The sequence below is a fragment of the Pristiophorus japonicus genome, chromosome 17 (genome assembly GCF_044704955.1).
Source record: "Pristiophorus japonicus isolate sPriJap1 chromosome 17, sPriJap1.hap1, whole genome shotgun sequence".
NCBI lineage: Eukaryota > Metazoa > Chordata > Chondrichthyes > Pristiophoridae > Pristiophorus > Pristiophorus japonicus.
The window spans coordinates 26,033,809-26,056,945 of record NC_091993.1 but is presented as its reverse complement, the minus strand read 5'-3'; the positions used below and the strand labels follow the sequence as shown (position 1 = coordinate 26,056,945).

The window sequence follows — 23,137 nt, the reverse complement described above, 5'->3', positions numbered from 1 at the left end:
TGTCATTAAATTCTACAATCAATCCTTAGTCATACTTATACAAATATTATACAATTAAATCTAACCTGAATAAAAAATTATAAGCAAAGAAAAGATTAAATAATTCATGTTCCTACCTGTGTGAAGCTGCTGTGCTTCAGGCAGGCCTTTCATGTTGGAGACAGGCAGGGGTGTGGCGTCAGTGTCTCGACGGCAGCGGCATCAAGCAGCCTTCGAGCTGAGCTGCGGTGCTTCATGCAGGCCTTCATTCTGTTAGTGGCTGGCCGGCAGCCGAAGAATCAACACCGGACGCAAGCAGCTTTCCAAGGGGGTTGAGGCCATTCGGCCATGGGATAGGAGCAGCGTCAGTGGCTGTCCGGCAGCCGAGTGCCAATGTTTGTTTCACACTGCGCGCACACATGCCGCCACGACATTGGCTCATTTGAATTAGACCCGCCTCCCACTGCTTAAAGAATCGGCGCGAGTGTCTGGCTCCGCCCCCCGCTGTGATGTGCGCGCCGCGCCAAGCTGAGTTCGAGCTCCGAGGAGCCAGAGAATTAAACTTTTTTTTCCTGCGCACTTTTAGGCGCGAAGAACAGGCGTGCAGCTCGGGGCCCAAAACTTAGGGCCAGTGAGTGGACAGGTGCAAAGCTCGCAGCCTGCTGTCTGTAGCCAGAGAACCAGGACTGGGCAAATACACAGCCGTATATGGCCTTGTGGTTCCACGGCATCCATATAGATGGCCCTTGAAGACAAAAAGCTTGCATGCTGTAGGTAGATCATGCATGAATGTGATAGCCAGCTGTTGCTATAGTTGGGCAGTCAACATGGCAGCAAATTGAGTTGGGCAAACATGACTTTGTTTTGGACAAAAGATTTTTTTTGAAAGAAATTCAAAACTATACAACCTACAGCCATGGGGATTTGAATTGAAATTAAATTTGTTCTAATCTTGTCAGTGTATGAATATATAATTTGAAGTCAAATCTACTATAATTTGAGACCGGATACTGAAGTGCTGGAAAAGGACTTTTGGTGTGAAATACTTAACTATCTCCCTCTCCCTCCTCCACCCCCACCAGCTAAGTAAAACATCTGCATAGGCTGCACAGCGTAACTTAGCTCATGGGAAACTATATTGTTGGTCTCGCACAAAATTTCTAACCATGACACCATGGGCCCAAGTTTCCACAAGAAAAATAACGGGCGCCCCTCCGAGCTGGGCGCCCGTTTTTCGCGCCTAAAACGGCGCCTAAAAAAATCCTCGGTATTCTCCACCTACTTACAGGTCCTCTGGCCCTCGGCGCAGTCAGCACGAGTTGTGGGGGGGCGGAGCCAGGTCCCGGCGCTGAAAACAGTGCCGGGACCTCTGCACATGCGCGCTACAGTCGGCACGCAAGTGCAGTAGCTCCAGGCGCCGAACTGTGTGGGAGGGGCCCGAAGCACGCAGCCCCTAGCCCTGGCCCAATGGCCTCACTGGGGCTGCGTGAATGAGGCTCCTCCCACGGCCAGCTCCTGCTCCCCGCCCGACCAGACCCGACACTCGCTCCCCCCGCCCCCCCCCCCCCCCCCGCCGACCAGACCCGACCCGACACCCGCTCCCCGACCCCACCCGACACCCGCTCCCCGACCCCACCCGACACCTGCTCTCCCCCCGCCCCGACCCGACACCCGCTCCGACCCGACCCGAGACCCGCTCCCCCCCCACCCCCGACTGACCCGACCCGCGCTCCTGTTCCCCGACCCGACGCCCCCCTCTCTCCCTCCCTCCCTCCCCCCCTCCCCCTCTCCCTCTCTCTCTCCCTCTCTCACTATCTCCCTCCCTCCCTCTCTCTCTATCTCCCTCCCTCCCTCCCTCTCTCTCTATCTCCCTCCCTCCCTCTCTCTCTATCTCCCTCTCTCCCTCCCTCCCTCCCTCCCTCCCTCCCTCCCTCCCTCTCTATCTCCCTCCCTCTCTATCTCCCTCCCTCTCTATCTCCCTCCCTCTCTATCTCCCTCCCTCTCTATCTCCCTCCCTCTCTATCTCCCTCCCTCTCTCTCTCCCTCCCTCTCTCTCTCCCTCCCTCTCTCTCTCCCTCCCTCTCTCTCTCTCTCTCTCTCTCCCCCTCCCGCTCAGCGGCACGAACGGCTGCAGAATTCTCCCTGGCTGAAGCACTTTCACACAGGTAGGAAGATGGTTTATTTAATCTTTTCTTGGCTTATAAATGTTTATTCAGGTTGGATTTATTTGTATAATATTTGTAGAAGTATAAATAAGGATTTATTGTCAAATTTAATGAGTTCCCTTCCCTCCCCCCCCCACCTCGTTCTGGACGCCTAATTTGTAACCTGCGCCTGATTTTTTAATGTGTAGAACAGGTTTTTTCAGTTCTACAAAAATCTTCACTGGCTCCATTCTACTTTAGTTTGGAGTACATTTTCACTGTGGAAACTTTCAAATCAGGCGTCAGTGGCCGGACACGCCCCCTTTTGAAGAAAAATTCTGTTCTAAACTAGAACTGTTCTACCTGACTAGAACTGCAGAAAAAAAAATGTGGAGAATTGCGATTTCTAAAATAGCCCGTTCTCCACCAGTTGCTCCTAAAAATCAGGCGCGAATCATGTGGAAACTTGAAATTTTATATGGGATGGACGAGTACTATACACTGAACTGAAAGTTCTCTCTCTCATACCTGTACTTTCATTTCCTTTTATAGTATTAATATTGAAGCATACATTTGTAATTCGCACCTTCAAATCAATTTTATAGCTGAGAATTTAAAGTATTTTTGGGTTGCATCTATTTTTTTCATGTTTGAAAAATGCGTCCCAAGACACTAATTTCAAAGTTGTATTTCCCTACAAGTTTTCTTCAGTAAAACTCAACAGTACTCATAAGGGACCAACAAAATTCTCAGGACCAAAATAGGAAAGGCAGTTGAAAAATTAAAATAAATCTCATTCCCACTGCTAAAGTAAATTATTTTTAAATGCAAATTGTTGTCACACTTGTGGCAGTGTGTTTAACAGTCTCAAACTGGCATTGATTTTTCTTGCATAAAATTTCCAATAAGCAATGCATCCAATAGTTAGTAATGCATTCATGTGCAAAATGATGTACCATGTTTTAACACGTGTGAATTTATTGTGATTACTGCCAAAACAATCAAATGGGAGTGACCAAATTAAATTAATGTAGTTTTGGCTCAGTATTCTAACCCATTAAAGAAAAATGCTGGTGGGGTGATGGGAGCAAAAAAAGGGTAGATAATAATTATAGGCCTTCAGTGTTTGATTCTTTCATTCCTGGTTGGTACACTAATTGAATTGAGAATGGGCACACACCACAGACGGCTGTTATTAGAATGGGCATGCTCGCAAAACTTGCTGTTAACGAGGTGTCCTTGGCTGTAAAGAGTCTGCAGTGATTTTAAAACTTGAGAGCCTTACGAATGATGTTTGATTAAGCAGTCTGACTGAGAGTGTGGGGGGGGGGGGGGGGGAACTCTGAACTATTTAGTTTCTTCCATTCATAGCATTGTTTGTGATGACCCGACGTTGCTTACTTTTTAGTGGTAATATTCAAGCATAAGGCTAAACAATAGAAATTTAATTTAAAAGCTCTAGTTGATTCATCTAGTCAGTAGCTTTCGATTAAAATTGTAAAACTTCAGAGAAAAGCACCATGCTTTTATAAGATATATAAAATCATTTTATGTAGGCTGTGCTCCAAACTTCCACAATAACGATCACTCAACTGCATGGCATTGGTTGAAAAAATATTATTGCACACTTGTCAGCAGCTGCCACAGTTTGAAGTTATTATTTGTGCCATTAGCAAAGATTTTAATAAGGGTACCCATCTGGTGATTAGTTAGATTTATTGGACCGTACCTTAAATGGACTTGTAATTATGACAGCAATTTTCACAGAGGCTGTTCACTATTTGAGTGATGTGCCAAGTAGCTAGCTGTGGGAAACAGACTGAATCCCATGAAATTCGTTCGCTGTTAGAACTCTTAATTGTCAGTAAAAGCCATATGGTGGCAGACCACTGCATTTCGGTTCAGCATTTTATGAATAATTGCAGTGTTTGTTTGAGGCTTATAATATTGCACTTGTTCATAATCCAATTTAGTAAGTAAAGTCACAGAGCGTGTGTGTGTGTGTGTGTGTGTGTGTGTGTGTAGGACATATGTGCACAAAAAAACATGCTGGATGACCATCTTGTTTCATCTAACAAAATGCGAAATTATAACTCCTTATGCAATGCTTCCAAGTCTTAAGCTAGATCCATGATTTGTTCTTGATGTATAGTAGAGTGCACAAGTGTTACGAGATGCACAAAGAAAAATGATTGAACAGTTTTATAATATATACCGTGCAAGGATCCAATTTCGGACATTGCAGCTGTTTCCGATGAAGCAAAATCCAAAATACTTAATTATTGAGACCATAGCTTCATAATGATATAGTCCATATCATTTTTACCTTGAATTTTTGGCACATTAATGAAAATAATTTCTGACCTAAACAAATCAATAAAAATGATAATGCTCTGTCACTGGAGGTCAACATTTAGGAAATGCTAATTCTGTTTAAAACTATGCTGAAGGTTTCTCGGGGCAGGATATCATTAGTGCAGGATATCATCAGTGCATTGTTTTTCCATGTTGATATCTCTGGTCCAGTATCCTACTATCAGCTTTTGAAATAGAGTAGTTGGATTAGAACCTTAAATCAGCTTGTGTATTTCAGTCATTAACGAGATTTGACAATTTAGTGCAACATTAATTCTGTCTTTTATTGCTGACATCAAAGTTGCATCATTTCACAATTTTCTTGAACTACTTGGTAAAATAAGCCTAAAATGAATCTAGTTATATTTGATTATTTTTCCATTTAGAAATGACAAGCCAACAGTATGGGATTGGCACTTGACTGGAGCCTGTGACCCGAGTCATGAATATTGGTTGGAGAGCTTCAAATGTAAACAATTCCATTCCTTTCTAATATTGCATAAAGTGTTGGAGTTGTTTGTTCCAAACTGCAGTTACTTAGACAAAAGCAAAATACTGTGGATGCTGGAATCTGAAATAAAAACAGGAAATGCTGGAAATACTCAGCAGGTCAGGCAGCGTCTGTGGAGAAAGAAACAGAGTTAATGTTTCAGGTCGATGACCCTTCGTCAGAACTGGAAAAATTTAGATATAACCTGTAAGCAAGTGTAGGGGCAGGGAAAAGGGGAAGGGGAGGAGCGAACAAATGGGAAGGTCTGTGATTGGATGAAAGGCAGAAGAGATTAAGAGACAAAAGGGATGATGGTGCGAGGCAAAAGGAGATGGTAATAGGACAAGTTAAGAAACAAAAGATGAGTCTAGATAGCAATTATTTAGAATTGTTTTTAAAGTTCCTTCTTATCCTGCAGGTATTGACAGTTTGCTATAGTTCCACAGGCATGGGTTGTCATCTGGTACCTTCCTCAAGTATTCATGTGTAAAGGCAGGTTAATTGAATGCACAGGGCATCAAAGCAAAGCCCCGTTCTGTCCTTGCCCAACATTAACACACACACGCAGACTTCCAGCAGGGATGACTGGCTTGCAATCTGGGGGAATCTGTCTGTCTACTTTTCTTCCCCATTCCCTAACCCAGGGATAGTTGGGTCAATTGCAGTGTCCTACCAAACGCTGGCTAATTCATTATGGATCCGAGGTTGAATCTGGAGTCCCTCCTGGTCTATCTGGCTCAGCTACTTGCTGGTCCATCTGGGGAACTAGTTCTTCTAAAGATTGTGGGATGGTACAATTTTAAATGAGAAGTTAGTAATACTAATAAAAGTAAATCATATTATGCATAAGAGGATAGATGTAAAACTGTGTACAATTTTCTAAGGAAAGATATACTTGCCTTAGAGGGGGTTCACTAGATTGATTCCTGGGATGAAAGGGCTGTACTATGAGGAGAGATTGAGTCAAATGGGCCTATATTCTCGAGTTTAGAGAATGAGGGGTGATCTAATTGAAACATATAAGATTCTTAGAGGGCTTGATGGTAGATGCTGGGAGGCTGTTTCCCCTGGCTGGAGAGTCTAGAACTAGGAGTAACCAACTTGGGATAATTTAAAACTGAGATGAGGAGAAATGTCTTCAATTGGAGCGTTGTGAATCTTTGGAATTCTCTACCCCAGAGGGATGTAGATGCTCAGTCGTTGAATATATTCAAAACTGAGATTGAGTTTTTATTAGGAATTGAGGGATATGGGGATATGGAGCTGAAGTGGAGATGATGTATGTATATGAGATATTTCTGTTCACATTATGTCAGTGATTAGTTTCAAGTGCTACTGGTGTCTGCCTACCACTGCATGAAACCAGAATAATGGTCAGCATTTGGATGACATTCATTATTCAACTGTGCAATCAATAGTTTAGCAGCTGTCACCCAAGAACGTGTTTCTTCAGCTCATGACAGATTGAAAATAAAAGGGCTACTACACTTGAGGTGAAGGCTAATGGATATCCTATTGTACCACGATATTCTCCAGAATTTGATATCATTTAAAAAAAACTCTTGTAGACTGCCACCAGCTTGAAGGAAATGCATGTCTCCCATGCCAGGTGATTTTAAGCTTTACTTTATACACAGACACGCATGTTAATAATACAGTATTAATTTTATTGGTTTTAGGATTATTAGTTATGTAATGCAATATTTTACCGTAATAAATTAATCATATAGAAACATTACTGTAATATCCTTGGACTAAATACAATTTTAATTGCAATTAAAAAATATATATATTTCAATGCTGCTTACTTTGTAGTTTCTTCCCCATTCTTTTTCTCAACTTGTTTGCAATCCTAACATTTTTGTAACCTATTTTTTTTTCAATTCCTAGTTTTTATAGAAATAACATTTAAAGCTGCGCTCTATCTTCCTCCTAATTCTGTTTTATTTTGGAAGTGAGCAGTTATTTTCCATTATTTAAACACCAATTTTTTAAGGACTTTTTCAGACAGTTGAGCACAAAATGTAAATATTCAAATAGTTAATATATGATGCGTAAAACTCAGCTCTACTGAGAGTACTTACTGCCCAGAAGCAAGATGGCGGCAGAGGGAGACTCTCTGCTCCGATACCGGGCGACGTCCCACAAGCTGAGGCGGCGGCTCCTGCGGCCCTCAGAACCTGACCACATTTGGCTAAACAAACTAAGGCTATGGCTAACCAGGATTAAAAATGAGTCCTATAAATTTGTTTTAAAGCTGGAGATGCACTGAGTCCAGAGCCTCTGTTGTCCCTTAAACTCTACCCGATCCTTGTTGCATGTAATGAATTTTAAAACTTGCGTTTTCTTCAGTTCTGGCTATAGGCGAAGGGATAATGAATCATAGAATAAAATCATTGAATGGTTACAGCACAGAAGGAGGCCATTCGGCCCGTCGAGCCCGTGCCGGCTCTCTGCAAGAGCACTTCAGTCAGTCCCACTCCCCCGCTCTTTCTCCGTAGCTCTGCAAATTTTTTCCTTCAGGTACTTATCAAATTTCCTTTTGAAAGCCATGATTGAATCTGCCTAGACCACCCTCAGGCAGTGAATTCCAGATTCTAACCACTCGCTGCGTAAAGTTTTTCCTCATGTCACCTTTGGTTCTTCTGCCAATCACCTTAAATCTGTGTCCTCTGGTTCTCCACCCTTCCGCCAATGGAACAGTTTCTCTCTATCTACTCTGTCTGGACCCCTCATGATTTTGAACACCTCTATCAAATCACCTCTCAACCTTCTCTGCTCTAAGGAGAACCGCCCCTCCTTCTCCAGTGTATCCATGCAGCTGAAGTCCCTCATCCCTGGAACCATTCTTGGAAATCTTTTCTCACCCTCTCCAAGGACTTCGTATCCTTCCTAAAGTGCGGTGTCCAGAATTAGATACAATACTACAGTTGAGACCAAACCCAGTGTTTTATAAAAGTTCATCATAACTTTCTTGCTTTTGAACTCTGCTTGGTTATTTTAAGCATAATACCTTTCATGATTGCTGTCAATTCGTTCCCCCTCTACTACCACCATCAAAACAATTGTTTAGCAACTTGTAAACTGATTTTACATGGAGAAGAATGGTAGAAGTGCAGACAAAAATTTAGTAAATGCATTATAGATGGAGAGTATGAATTGCCTGGAACAAAATGCAAGAAAGTAAACAATTGAGTAATTTGGATGATGCTCTAAACTGAGTGAAGCTCAGGTCACTTATAGAAACTTTCCCTCTCTTAAAATGAATTGCAATCATGAGCGTCTAATTTTAAACATCAGCATAAAGCCCTACATACCCTATTTATATGATTATGGGGAATGGAGCTGCCGTTAAGTATGCAGCTGAAGTTCCTCTTTGTTCATAACTTTATTACTTGGGTCAGTGCCCCGAGTTGGATTGTAGACTACATTGCTTGGCATTTGATCAGATTGAGGAAGTGATACAAGATGTAAATTTTAATTGAGAGCTAAAATGATGCCCTGATTGCAGAGTGATTCCTGTGATGTCATGGCAAAGTATTTTGGCATTTCCTATTCTTAATTATGACATTATCTCCACCTATAATATGTTGGAAATCTCGCAATTCCTGTCCTGTTTTTTTTTCCATTGTAAATTCCTGTGTCCACGTTTATAATGGAAGCTGCCCATGTGAACTGGTCACACTGTAATTACACTCTCCAATGTGGCGCTACAGCACATCAGTCTTGCGTCTCCCAGCTTCCCAGTCTGTATTACACTACTTTCCAGCCAACTCCACTTGTCCGATTCTGAAATTGCCACAAGTTTATGGGGTAGAAATTCACTATCTTCCTGTTTGGGGTGCTAATTTCTAAAAGTTTGAAAAACTAGCACCAGGCGCTAATGATTTCAATCTTTTTTTAAAAATCACCATTTGCACTCCAAGAAGGAAATGAAGTGCGAAATCACGCACTTCACTTCTTGGAATGCTAACGGCAGCAGGTGGGGCCAATGAGTGGAGCAGTGCTGCACACTGGGCCATGCAGAGCTGCCGCTTTCAATGGCTCCTTCCCTCCCTGAAAGGGAAGGGCCATCGTTGCAGGCTCTGCCATGTAAAAGGCACCTACCTGGACCACCAAGGCAACGCGATCAGCCAGGCACTCAACGGCAACAAGAAAGGTAAGTTTTACCTTACCTCGGACACCTCGCCTTTAATTATCGCCCCCGAAGCGGCCGGCCGCCTGACCTACACCTACTACTTTTGTCCGCGCTGCTGCAGGGGGCGGAAATCAATTTTGGATCTGAGGTGCTAACAGGGCGACGCGCATGGTGATGACGTCCTGATCTCCGGGCGCAGAAGATCAGGATGCGACGCTGTAGCATCGCTGCTAAACTCCTGCCAAATATGGCGGGAGTCAATGCCATCGCACTAACAGGAGGTACAAAGGCACCCAATTTCTCCCCCTGTATATTTAAATATAAATGGCATTAAATTAAGTTGCTGTATGTGGAAAAAGGCACAATTTCTGAATGTAATGACTGAATTACTTCTGTGTTCACCTGAAGACTGCACTGAATTGACACCCCACCATGTGTGATATCATGGGTGATCGACTATTGGATGAGAAAAAATATAAATAAAAACCGAAACCCTCAGCAGATCAGGCAATATCTGTGGAGAGAGAAACAGTTAATATTTCAGGTCGATAACCTTTCATCGGACAGAAAAATATAAATATGATTGAACTGATAACTTACATCACAGATGGTTATTTTTTTTGTTTTCAAAACCTGCCTAATACTGAAAAAAACTCGAGTTGCATCACTTTGCAATTAAGCATTTGCATATATATGTAACTTCACTCAACCATAGCCTTACATGGACAATGCTGCATAACTAGCATAAATTATCTACAACTTGCTCATTAATTATGTAGCTTACTGTCTGTTTTTAATGCATTTTATGCATCACTACAGCTTGCTGTCTCATTGATTTACATGGAACTGAAAGACAAATACTTTGATTTTTTTTGTGTACGTCTGAAAAAGGCATTTGGACCTGTGGAAAATGTTTAACCGAAGTTAAACAGTAGGTCACAATGTTGGAGTTTCTGCTTTCTGCCAGTAGAGGACCTCACGAGGAGTAGTTTAATGCATTGCTTTTCCAACTGGCGTCCTTTTGTAGTATTGTGTGATTTCTACATGTATGGACCCAGGCAGACAGACTGCTACAAACATAGTGTGCCAAATACTATAATGTGTCTTTCCTGTGCTTGCTGATTAACTCATCTCAATGCTGTGATGGCACCATTCTACTTTTGTGCAGCTGAAATTCTTTTGAAAGTTAGGATGCGGAGAGGGGCTTTAGAGGCACTGTCAACATTTTGAACTAATTCACCTTGCCTATATATTTTTTTAATCCAGTACTGTAGTTGTTTGTTCCAGCAGTGGGTGACTTGAGATAAATTTGATTCTGTCCTGATTTGCATTGAGTGGATTGTTGACTAGGTGCCAAGTTTGCTGGCCATTTACTCACTCATCCTGATATGAATCCCGTACATGAATGGATTCCTGTTGTAAGTAGGTTTCCTGTGTGATGTAGTTAGGCAATGATGCTCCATTTTATAAATAACGTTTTCTAATTACTATGATCCTTGAAAATGTTTGTGTAAAACCGATCATCCTACACAAGTTAGTCTTATTTCTGGGCATTTTATTTACAGATGAAGCACAAATCAGAATATTAAAAGCTAAACCCTTCCCCCCCCCCCCCCCACCCCCCCAAAAAAGAAAACAGATAATGGGACACCAAAAGATGTAACTGCAGCCAGTATTAGGGAAAAGTGTGAACTTATTTACTCTAATTTCCAACCCAGTTTGCACTGGAAATGGGAAGTGCTGTGGCTTACAAAGGGATAAGCAAGATGCAAATGGACAGACATGTTTCCTTCAAGGAATTGAGTTGCACTTAAGTCATGGATTAGTCTGTCCATAGAAAGACAATGGATGAATATAAATGGTGTATGTACCTCTGTGATATGCCTCTCCAAGAAATTTGACCATTGCAGAGCTATTGGGCCGGATCGTACTTGGAAAATAACAGTGTGTTAACAAAGCATGCCATTATTAATATGCAACTCGGCCAGCAAATTCTGGGAGTAAGAGATGTGCTGTGAGTTACAAATCTTCAGAACTTGCTGGTTAGTTTACGCAGCTCCGCCGTTTGCTTTTCACAAACAGCATCTCTCCCTAAACCTCCATGTTTTTTTTTTAAAGTACTGGATTTGCACATTAATTGCCCATTAAACTCTATACATACAGTCAAGTCTAATAATTAAGAGCAAATAGGAATATCGCCAAAATTGTGCAAACAGTGCTATCCCAGAGTCTACACTCCAGCAGACGAGCGTGTGCAGAGCTTGCTCAGCCACTGATTATTCTTCCCACCAGATTGGAAATCCAGTCCAGTGTCTTTGAACAGTCGTTCGAAATTGGTCACTGGTTGGCTCCCCTGGTTGCTCAGTAGGTGGATGCAGGTGTAGTTCTTGAGCACACAGGCCAGAAGGATCATGTGTACACTGATGAGATGGCATAATTGCTGAATCACTCTTGATTTAATAATTTGATTTTTGAGAGGGTAGATAACAAAGAATTGCTTCCAAATTTTGATGAATAGTAACTTGGGTATAGCCTCCAAATTCTTATTAACAGGAGGAAGGGAAAAGTTCTTTTTTTTCCCCCCCAGAGGGTTAAAATCATAAAAATTTACAACACGGCAGGAGGCAGTGCTCAGTAAGATAATGGGACTAACATACAAACATAGAAAATAGCTGCAGGAGTAGGCCATTCGGCCCTTCTAGCCTGCACCGCCATTTAATGAGTTCATGGCTGAACGTGCAACTTCAGTACCCCCTTCCTGCTTTCTCGCCATACCTCTTGAACCCCCTAGTAGTAAGGACTTCATCTAACTCCCTTTTGAATATATTTAGTGAATTGGCCTCAACAACTTTCTGTGGGAGAGAATTCCACAGGTTCACCACTCTCTGGGTGAAGCAGTTTCTCCTCATCTCAGTCCTAAATGGCTTACCCCTTATCCTTAGACTGTGACCCCTGGTTCTGGACTTCCCCAACATTGGGAACATTCTTCCTGCATCTAACCTGTCTAAACCCGTCAGAATTTTAAACGTTTCTATGAGGTCCCCTCTCATTCTTCTGAACTCCAGTGAATACAAGCCCAGTTGATCCAGTCTTTCTTGGTAGGTCAGTCCCACCATCCCGGGAATCAGTCTGGTGAACCTTCGCTGCACTCCCTCAATAGCAAGAATGTCCTTCCTCAAGTTAGGAGACCAAAACTGTACACAATACTCCAGGTGTGGCCTCACCAAGGCCCTGTACAACTGTAGCAACACCTCCCTGCCCCTGTACTCTCATCCCCTCGCTATGAAGGCCAACATGCCATTTGCTTTCTTAACCGCCTGCTGTACCTACATGCCAACCTTCAATGACTGATGTACCATGACACCCAGGTCTCGTTGCATCTCCCCTTTTCCTAATCTGTCACCATTCAGATAATAGTCTATCTCTCTGTTTTTACCACCAAAGTGGATAACCTCACATTTATCCACATTATACTTCATCTGCCATGCATTTGCCCACTCACCTAACCTATCCAAGTCACTCTGCAGCCTCATAGCATCCTCCTCGCAGCTCACACTGCCACCCAACTTAGTGTCATCTGCAAATTTGGAGATACTACATTTAATCCCCTCGTCTAAATCATTAATGTACAGTGTAAACAGCTGTGGCCCCAGCACAGAATCTTGCGGTACCCCACTAGTCACTGCCTGCCATTCTGAAAAGTACCCATTTACTCCTACTCTTTGCTTCCTATCTGACAACCAGTTCTCAATCCACGTCAGCACACTACCCCCAATCCCATGTGCTTTAACTTTGCACATTAATCTCTTGTGTGGGACCTTGTCGAAAGCCTTCTGAAAGTCCAAATATACCATATCAACTGGTTCTCCCTTGTCCACTCTACTGGAAACATCCTCAAAAAATTCCAGAAGATTTGTCAAGCATGATTTCCCTTTCACAAATCCATGCTGACTTGGATCTATCATGTCACTTCTTTCCAAATGCGCTGCTATGACATCCTTAATAATTGATTCCATCACTTTACCCACTACTGAGGTCAGGCTGACTGGTCTATAATTCCCTGCTTTCTCTCCTTCCTTTTTTAAAAAGTGGGGTTACATTGGCTACCCTCCACTCAATAGAAACTGATCCAGAGTCAATAGAATGTTGGAAAATGACTGTCAATGCATCCGCTATTTCCAAGGCCACCGCTTTAAGTACTCTGGGATGCAGTCCATCAGGCCCTGGGGATTTATCGGCCTTCAATTCCATCAATTTCCCCAACACAATTTCCCGACTAATAAGGATTTCCCTCTGTTCCTCCTCCTTACTAGACCCTCTGACCCCTTTTATATCCGGAAGGTTGTTTGTGTCCTCCTTAGTGAATACCAAACCAAAGTACTTGTTCAATTGGTCTGCCATTTCTTTGTTCCCCGTTATGACTTCCCCTGATTCTGACTGCAGGGGACCTACGTTTGTCTTTACTAATCTTTTTCTCTTTACATATCTATAGAAACTTTTGCAATCCGCCTTTAATGTTCCCTGCAAGCTTCTTCTCGTACTCCATTTTCCCTGCCCTAATCAAACCCTTTGTCTTCCTCTGCTGAGTTCTAAATTTCTCCCAGTCCCCGGGTTCGCTGCTATTTCTGGCCAATTTGTATGCCACTTCCTTGGCTTTAATACTATCCCTGATTTCCCTAGATAGCCACGGTTGAGCCACCTTCCCTTTTTTATTTTTACGCCAGACAGGAATGTACAATTGTTGTAGTTCATCCATGCGGTCTCTAAATGTCTGCCATTGCCCATCCACAGTCAACCCCTTCAGTATCATTTGCCAATCTATCCTAGCCAATTCACGCCTCATACCTTCAAAGTTACCCTTCTTTAAGTTCTGGACCATGGTCTCTGAATTAACTGTTTCATTCTCCATCCTAATGCAGAATTCCATCATATTATGGTCACTCTTCCCCAAGGGGCCTCGCACACCGAGATTGCTAATTAATCCTCTCTCATTACACAACACCCAGTCAAAGATGGCCTCCCCCCTAGTTGGTTCCTCGACATATTGGTCCAGAAAACCATCCCTTATGCACTCCAGGAAATCCTCCTCCACCATATTGCTTCCAGTTTGGCTAGCCCATATTAAAGTCACCCATTATAACTGCTGCACCTTTATTGCATGCACCCCTAATTTCCTGTTTGATGCCCTCCCCAACATCACTATTACTGTTTGGAGGTCTGTACATAACTCCCACTAACGTTTTTTGCCCTTTGGTGTTCTGCAGCTCTACCCATATAGATTCCACATCATCCAAGCTAATGTCCTTCCTAACTATTGCATAAATCTCCTCTTTAACCAGCAATGCTACCCCACCTCCTTTTCCTTTTATTCTATCCTTCCTAAATGTTGAATACCCCTGGATGTTGAGTTCCCAGCCCTGATCATCCTGGAACCACGTCTCCGTAATCCCAATCACATCATATTTGTTAACATCTATTTGCACAGTTAATTCATCCACCTTATTACGGATACTCTTTGATTAAGACACAAAGCCTTCAGGCTTGTTTTTTTAACTCCCTTTGTCCTTTTAGAATTTTGCTGTACAGTGGCCCTTTTTGTTCTTTTTCTTGGGTTTCTCTGCCCTCCACTTTTCCTCATCTCCTTTCTGTCTTTTGCTTTTGTCTCCTTTTTTTTTTCCCTCTGTCTCCCTGCATTGGTTCCCATCCCCCTGCCATATTAGTTTAACTCCTCCCCAACAGCACTAGCAAACACTCCCCCTTGGACATTGGTTCCGGTCCTGCCCAGGTGCAGACTGTCCGGTTTGTACTGGTCCCACCTCCCCCAGAACCGGTTCCAATGCCCCAGGAATTTGAATCACTCCCTGCTGCACCACTGCTCAAGCCACGTATTTATCTGCGCTATCCTACTCTGACTAGCACATGGCACTGGTAGCAATCCCGAGATTACTACTTTTGAGGTCCTACTTTTTAATTTAGCTCCTAGCTCCTTAAAATCGTTTCGTAGGACCTCATCCCTTTTTTTTAACCAACGTCGTTGGTACCAATGTGCACCACGACAACTGGCTGTTCTCCCTCCCTTTTTAGAATGTCCTGCACCCGCTCAGAGACATCCTTGACCCTTGCACCAGGGAGGCAACATACCATCCTGGAGTCTCTGTTGCGGCCGGAGAAACGCCTATCTATTCCCTTTACAATTGAATCCCCTATCACTATCGCTCTCCCACTCATTTTCCTGCCCTCCTGTGCAACAGAGCCAGCCACGGTGCCATGAACTTGGCTGCTACTGCCCTCCCCTGATGAGTCATCCCCCTCAACAGCATTCAAAGCAGTGTATCTGTTTTGCAGGGGGATGACCACAGGGGACGCCTGCACTACCTTCCTTGCACTACTCTTCCTGCTGGTCTTCCATTCCCTAGCTGGCTGTGGACCCTTCTCCTGCGGTAAGACCAACTCGCTACACGTGCTACTCACGTCGTTCTCAGCATCGTGGTTGCTCCAGAGTGAATCCACCCTCAGCTCCAATTCCACAACGCGGTCCGTCAGGAGCTGGAGGCGGATACACTTCCTGCAGATGTAGTCGTCAGGGACACCGGAAGCGTCCCTGAATTCCCACATGGCATGGGAGCTTGGTCACGTGATATGCTCCTCCTGTACCATGACTTAACCCTTAGATATACTTAAATTGGCAACAACAATGTTAAAAGTTACTCACTGTTATAGAAGCCAATCACTTACCCCCTTGGCTGTGACGTCACCCTTCTGTTTCTTTTTTGCCTTCTCCCTGCAGCTGCACCGGTAAGCCTCTCGCCGACCCCGGACTCGCGCTGCTCCAAGCTCCCGCCTCCTCGACTGACTGCTCGAAGTGCTCGACTCCCGCTGGCCTTTATAGGCCTCTCGCTGACCCCGGACTCGCGCTGCTCAGAGCTCCCGCCTCCTCGACTGACTGACTAAAGGCAGATAAATCCCCTGATCCTAATGGCTTGCATCCTAGGATCTTAAGAGAAGTGACGGCAGGGATTGTGAATGCATTGGTTGTATTTTACCAAAATTCCCTGGATTCTCGGGAGGTCCCAGCAGATTGGAAAACTGCAAATGGGACTCCCCTATTTAAAAAAAGTAGGCAGACAAAAAGCAGGAAACTATAGACCAGTTAGCCTAACATCTGTGGTTGGGAAGATGTTGGAGTCCATTATTAAAGAAGCGGTAACAGGACATTTGGAAAAGCAAAATTTGGTCAGGCAAAGTCTGCATGGATTTATGAAGGGGAAGTCATGTTTGACAAATTTGCTGGAATTCTTTGAGGATGTAACGAACAGGGTGGATAAAGGAGAACCAGTGGATGTGGTGTATTTGGACTTCCAGAAAGCATTTGACAAGGTGCCACATAAAAGGTTACTGCACAAGATAAAAGTTCACGGGGTTGGGGGTAATATATTAGCATGGATAGAAGATTGGCTGACAAACAGAAAACAGAGAGTCAGGATAATTGGTTCATTCTCTGGTTGGCAATCAGTAACAAGTGGGGTGCCGCAAGGATCAGTGCTGGGACCCCAACTATTTACAATCTATATTAACAACTTGGAAGAAGGGACTGCGTGTAACATAGCCAAGTTTGCTGACGATACAAAGATGGGAGGAAGGGTAAAGGAAAGGTAATGTGTGAGGTGGACATAGAGGCTGCAGGAGGATATAGACAGGCTAACTGAGTGGGCAAGAATTTGGCAGATGGAGTATAATGTTGGAAAATGTGAGGTCATGCACTTTGGCAGAAAAATATCCAAGAGCAAGTTATTTAAATGGAGAAAGATTGCAAAGTGCTGCAGTACAGCGGGATCTGAGGGTACTTGTGCATGAAACACAAAAGGATAGTATGCAAGTACAGCAAGTGATCAGGCAGGCCAATGGAATCTTGGCCTTTATTGCAAAGGGGATGGAGTATAAAAGCAGGGAAGTCTCGTTACAGCTGTACAGGGTATTGGTGAGGCCACACCTGGAATACTGCGTGCAGTTTTGGTTTCTATATTTACGAAAGGATATACTTGCTGTGGAGACAGTTCAGAGAAGGTTCACTAGGTTGATCCTGGGGATGAGGGGGTTGACTTACGAGGAAAGGTTGAGTAGATTGGGCCTCTACTCATTGGAATTCAGAAGAATGAGAGGTGACCTTATCGAAATATATAAGATTATAAGGGGGCTGGACAAGATGGATGCAAAGAGGATGTTTCCACTGGTGAGGGAGACTAGAACTAGAGGGCATGATCTTCGGATAAGGAGCCACCCATTTAGAACTGAGATGAGGAGAAATTTCTTCTCTGAGGGTTGTGAATCTGGAATTCACTGCCCCAGAGAGCTGTGGAAGCTGGGACATTAAATAAATTTAAGACAGAAAAAGACAGTTTTTTAAATGATAAGGAGTTATGGGGAGCGGGCAGGGAAATGGAACTGAGTCCATGATCAGATCAGCCATGATCTTAGTGAATGGTGGAGCAGGCTCGAGGGGCCTTATGACCACCTCCTGCTCCTCTTTCTTATGTTCTTATTTCGGCATATCGTGTCCCCGCCGGCCAACCAAGAGCTATCTAGCCTAATCCCACATTCCAGTTCTTGGTCTGTAGCCCTGTAGGTTACGGCAATTCAAGTGCACATCCAAGTACGTTTTAAATGTGGTGAGGGTTTCTGCCTCTACCACTCTTTGAGGCAGTGAGTTCCAGAACCACACCACACTCTGGGTGAAAAAATGTCCCCTCAAATCCCCTCTAAGCCTCCCACCAATTACCTTAACCCCTGGTTGTTAACCCCTCTGCTAAGGGAAATAGGTCTCTCCTTTCCACTCTATCTCGCTCCCTCATAAGTTTATACAGCTCAATAAGATCTCCCATCAGCCTCCTCTGTTCCAAAGAAAACAACCCCAGCCTCTCCCAGGAGATCACACGACTCCAGTTAGTGTAGAATGTTTCAGTATAAGGGGTGTCGCAGGTGTGTGAGGCAGACTGGTTGGGCTGGGTGCTCTTTGCCTTTCCGTCATTGTTCATAGGTTTATATGTAACCTTTAGGGCTGCTGACCGAGGGCCGTGCAGCTATTTGTCGGCCGGCGCGGACACGATGGGCTGAAATGGTGGCCTTCTGCGCTGTAAATTTCTATGTTGCTATCCAAACTATCCTCATAGCTAAAATTCTCCAGTCTAGGCAACATCCTCTTAAATCTGCTTTGTACCCTCTCTAGTGCAATCACATCTTTTCTATAATGTAACCTGGAGTGTGCGCAGTACTCTAGCTGTGGCCTAACTAGTGTTTTATACAGTTCAAGCATAACCTCCCTGCTCTTGTATTCTGTGCTTCGCCTAATAAAGGTCAGTAGTCCGTAGGCCTTGTTAACCACCTTATCTACCTGACTTGCTATCTGTGTACATGCACTCCTCTACACTTCTCAGTGTCCTACCATTTAATGTGTATTCACTTGCCTTGTTAGCCCTTCCCAAATGCATTACCTCACACGTCTACGAATTGAATTCCATTTGCCAATGTTCTGCCCACCTGACCAGTTCATTAATATCTCCCTGCACTCTACAGTTTTCTTCTTCATTATCAACCACATAGCCGATTTTAGTATCCTCTGCAAACTTCTTAATCATACCCCCTACATTCAAATCTAAATCATTGATCAAAGGCAAGAGCAGGGAAATAGAATTAGAGTAGATAGCTCTAGTTGAAGAGTTAATCTCAGTTCAAGCCCATTTCCTGTCATTTCTGTATCTAATTGTGATTAGAGATGTAGGGGGTCATCATAATGATGGTGACCCCCTACATTCAAGTCTAAATCATTGATACACACCACAAAAAGCAAGGGATCTTGTACTGAGCCCTGAGGAACCATACTGGAAACAGCCTTCCAGTCACAAAAACACCCATTACTCTTTGCTTTCTGCCTCGGCCAATTTTGGATCCAACTTGCCTCTTTGCCCTGGATCCCATGGGCTTTTACTGACCAGAAGAACAAGATTATTTTGCTGCAAATGGTTATTGAGACAGGGCCTCTAATATAATTTAAAAGGGAATTGGATAAGTGTTTGAAAAGGATGTGAGCAAGAGCAGGGAAATAGAATTAGAGTAGATAGCTCTAGTTGAAGAGCTAACCTTGGTACAGGACCATTTCCTGTCATTTCTGTATCTAATTGTGATTAGACATGTAGATTGCTGTTAGTAAAAGCAAATAATTTAGCAGTGTTGCAGATTTCAAACCAAAAATTCTTTATGGTATCCCTGATCTTTGAACTGCATATGAATTGACCGCTTCTGAACTCTTTGCACTGTATAATTAGCCATGTAGCAAAGCCTTAGCAGTGATCATGTATTGATTTCAAAGTCTAATGGAATGACTAGCTCACTGAAATGAGTCCACAGCTAACAGATTGGCACTGATAACTGATCAAACTACATAGTCTTGGTTGTGTTGTCAAATCAGAATAACATTACATTTTTCATCCTGTCTTGTGGCGATAACAGAAATGTCCACTATTGCTGGCTCCCAGACAACATTTTACTTGTAAGTAAAATAGAGCTGTCGAAATGTCTAAATGAAAACTCTCAGAGCAACTTAAAAAAAAATTGAAACCAGGAAGGAGTCGGCAGAGCAGGTATTTATCATTTTGTAAATATTTGATTTTGAATCTTGTGTTTGCAAATTAAAAAGGCTTGCCAAATAATTTCATAAAGATAATGCTTCTTTATAGCAGTTAGCTCACCACATTAGTTCGATCTGTTTCTGCATTTTGGGATGGGGTCGATGGTGAGAGGTCATTTTGGCATGTGTTTTTATTGTATTTTGTAAATGCAGATCAAAATGCCAGTTCGAGCTTTTGTTTTTTGTATAATTAACCCCCCCCCAGTCTAACCACTTACTGTTGGGCAGTGGGGCAAGAAGTAGCACTTAAATCTTGCATGAAATGTAAAAAAAAATCAAAGCTGTTCAGACGTGTACAGATGTATCGTAATTAATCTATTAACGTGTTTAACCCTTAAATAGCTATTTTTAAAGGCAGTTCTTTCCCTGTATAGTCTTTTGGCTCCTTTGTCAAATGCAGAACTGTTTTGGGTAGCATATCCTCTAGCAGAAAATGTTGGAAATCTCAGCGGGTCAGGCAGCATCTGTGGAGAGGAAGCAGAGTTAACGTTGCGGGTCAACGACCCTTCGTCAGAACTGGAGAGTGTTTGGAAAGAACACATTCTTAAGAAGCACTAACTGAAAGGGGGAGGGGGAAGAAAGAACAAAAGGGAAGGTCTGCGATCGGGTGGAAGACAGAAGAGATTAGAGAAACAAAAGGGATGATGGGCCGAATTGAAATGTGCCAGTAGTTAGAAAAACATTAGTCAAACTAGGGTGTGAATGGCAGGATAATGACCAGCTGCCATTAGAGACTAGGAGAAAAGAAGAAACGAGCGCACGGGGGGGGGACTAAAGATTGGCAGCGGTTGCGCTCTGAAATAGTTGGAACTCAATGTTGAGTCCAGAAGGCTGTAAAGTGCCTAAACAAAAGATAATGTGCTGTTCCTCGAGCGTGCATTGAGCTTCGATGGAACAGTGTAGGAGATAGAGGACGGAGAGGTTAGAGCGGGAATGCAGTGGAGAATTAAAGTGACCGGAAGCTCAGGGTCACACTTGCGGATTGAACGGAGGTGCTCTGCAAAGCGGTCACCCAATCTACACTTGGTCTCCCCAATGTAGAGGAGACCACATCATGAGCAGTGAATACAGTATACTAAATTGAAAGTAGTACAAGTAAATCGTTGTTTCACCTGAAAGGAGTATTTGGGGCCCTGGATCGTGAGAAGGGAAGAGTGAAAAGGGCAGGTGTTGCATCTCCTGCGCTTGCTTGGAAAGGTGCTGTTGGAAGGGGAGGGGTGTGGGGGCTGGGGGCGACAGCGTAATGCACCAGGGTGTCACGGAGGGAACGGTCCCTTCGGAATGCTGAGAGGGGGGGGGGGGAATGTGATTGTTGGTGGGATTGTGCTGGAGATGGCAGAGGAGGATCCATTGAACGTGGAGGCTGGTAGGGTGAAAGGTGAGGACAAGGGGAACCACTATAGTATTCACCTAAGCCCACAGTTACCTGGACTACACGTCCTCCCACCCAGCATACTGCAAGGACTCCATTCCATTCTCCCAGTTTCTCCGTCTCCGGCGCATCTGCTGCGACGACGCCACCTTTCACACTAGTGCCTCTGACATGTCTTCCTTTTTCCTCAACAGAGGACTCCCCTCTGCCATGGTTAACATGACCATGTCCGTTCTATTTCCCACACCTCTGCTCTCACCCCTTCATCTTCCTCTCAGGACCATGATAGGGTTCCCCTTGTCCTCAACTTTCACCCCACCAGCCTCTACGTTCAGCGGATCATCCTCCACCATTTCCGCCACCTCCAGCGTCATCCCACCACCAATCACATCTTCCCCTCCCTTCCCCTCTCAGCATTCCGAAGGGACAGCTCCATCCGTGACACCCTGGTTCATTCCACAATCACCCCTTCCCATGGCACCTTTCCGTGCAAGCGCAGGAGATGCAACACCTGCCCTTTAACTTCCTCCCTACCCACTATCCAGGGCCCCAAAAACTCCTTCCAGGTGAAACAGCGATTTACTTGTACTTAATTCAATTTAGTACAGGTTGAACCTCCCTTATCCGGAACCCTTGGGACCTGACCTGTTCCGAATGAGGGATATTTCCGGTCAGTGTGTGTGTGCGCCGATTGGCTGGAACGACAGTCAGCCAATCAGTCAGTGTGGTGTTGATGGGCCGGCGGGCCTGGAGGTGTCTGCTCCGAAGTTGGGTAAATTTATTTAACATTGATATTTTTCGAGGATTTTGACTGGCTGCATTGTGTGCACGCACCACCCGGCGGCTGGGGCGTGGTTCCGGATAAGGGAGGTTCAACCTGTTTTCTATATTTGCTGCTCACGATGTGGTGGTCTCTACATTGGGGAGACCAAGTGTAGATTGGGTGACCGGAGGTGCTCCACAAAGCGTTCAGTCCGTAACTGTGACCCTGAGCTTCTGGCCGCCTGTCACTTTAATTCTCCGCTCCATTCCCACTCTGACCTCTCCGTCCTCGATCTCCTACACTGTTCCAACGAAGCTCAATACAAGCTCGCGGAACAGCATCTTATCTTTCGTTTAGACACTTTACAGCCTTCTGCACTCAACATCGAGTTCAACAATTTCAGACCGTAACCGCTGCCAATCTTTGGTTCCCCCCCCCCCCCACCCCCGCGCTCGTTCCTTTTTTTCTCCTTGTCTCTAATGGCAGCTGGTCATTATCCCGCCATTCACACCCTAGTTTGACTAATGTTTTTCTAACTCCTGGCATTACCATTTCAATTTGGCCCATCATCCCTTTTGTCTCTCTAATCCCTTCTGCCTTCCACCCGATCACAGACCTTCCCATTTTTGTTCGTTCTTCCCTTCCCCCTTTCAGTGCTTGTTAAGAATGTGTTCTTTCCAACCACTCTCCAGTTCTGACGAAGGGTCGTTGGCCCGAAACTTTAACTCTGCTTCCTCTCCACCGATGCTGCCTGACCCGCTGAGATTTCCAGCATTTTCTGTTTTTATTCCAGATTCCAGCATCCGCAGTATTTTGCTTTTGTATATCCTCTAGCATCTCTTCTGCATTCTGAGTCAATGTTACCTTAAATATATAATTGTGTTAGCAACAACCTGTGTAGGTACCATGGTCTTTTCTTAGCATTTGCACTGATTTTTGGCACAATTGTTGAAACATAACTGGAAATTTCCTGGTCTTTGTGGATCCGTTCCAGGCAGTGAACTTGCCCACTGGGGCATTGCAAGGAGCCTTTCGTTCCATTGATAGTGACAAATATTTTTATTTGCTTCTGTAAGTGGTGTTTTTTAACATCAAACTAAACCATTCACCATTCTACTTCCGTCTTTGAGACAAATGTACAGATATAAACAGGTTCTGGAATGCTGTTTGAAGCTGACATCTGGAGAACTGTAACAATGCACTATTTTTTTGTCT

At 44.0% G+C, this 23,137-nt stretch overlaps 1 protein-coding gene across 2 annotated transcripts in view; it reads left to right on the top strand.

Annotated features, from left to right (window-relative positions):
• LOC139227620 (D-glucuronyl C5-epimerase-like) overlaps nucleotides 1-23,137 on the top strand; it is a 147,524-nt gene that overhangs the window by 70,559 nt on the left and 53,828 nt on the right. Inside the window, exon 1 of one of the 2 annotated variants that reach the window (XM_070858503.1) lies at nucleotides 19,650-19,740. The exons of the other annotated variant lie outside the window; for it this stretch is intronic. The gene's annotated coding sequence lies outside the window, so the exon portion shown is untranslated. Of the gene's footprint in view, nucleotides 1-19,649; nucleotides 19,741-23,137 lie in introns of those variants that run through there. 2 annotated transcript variants of the gene reach the window in all.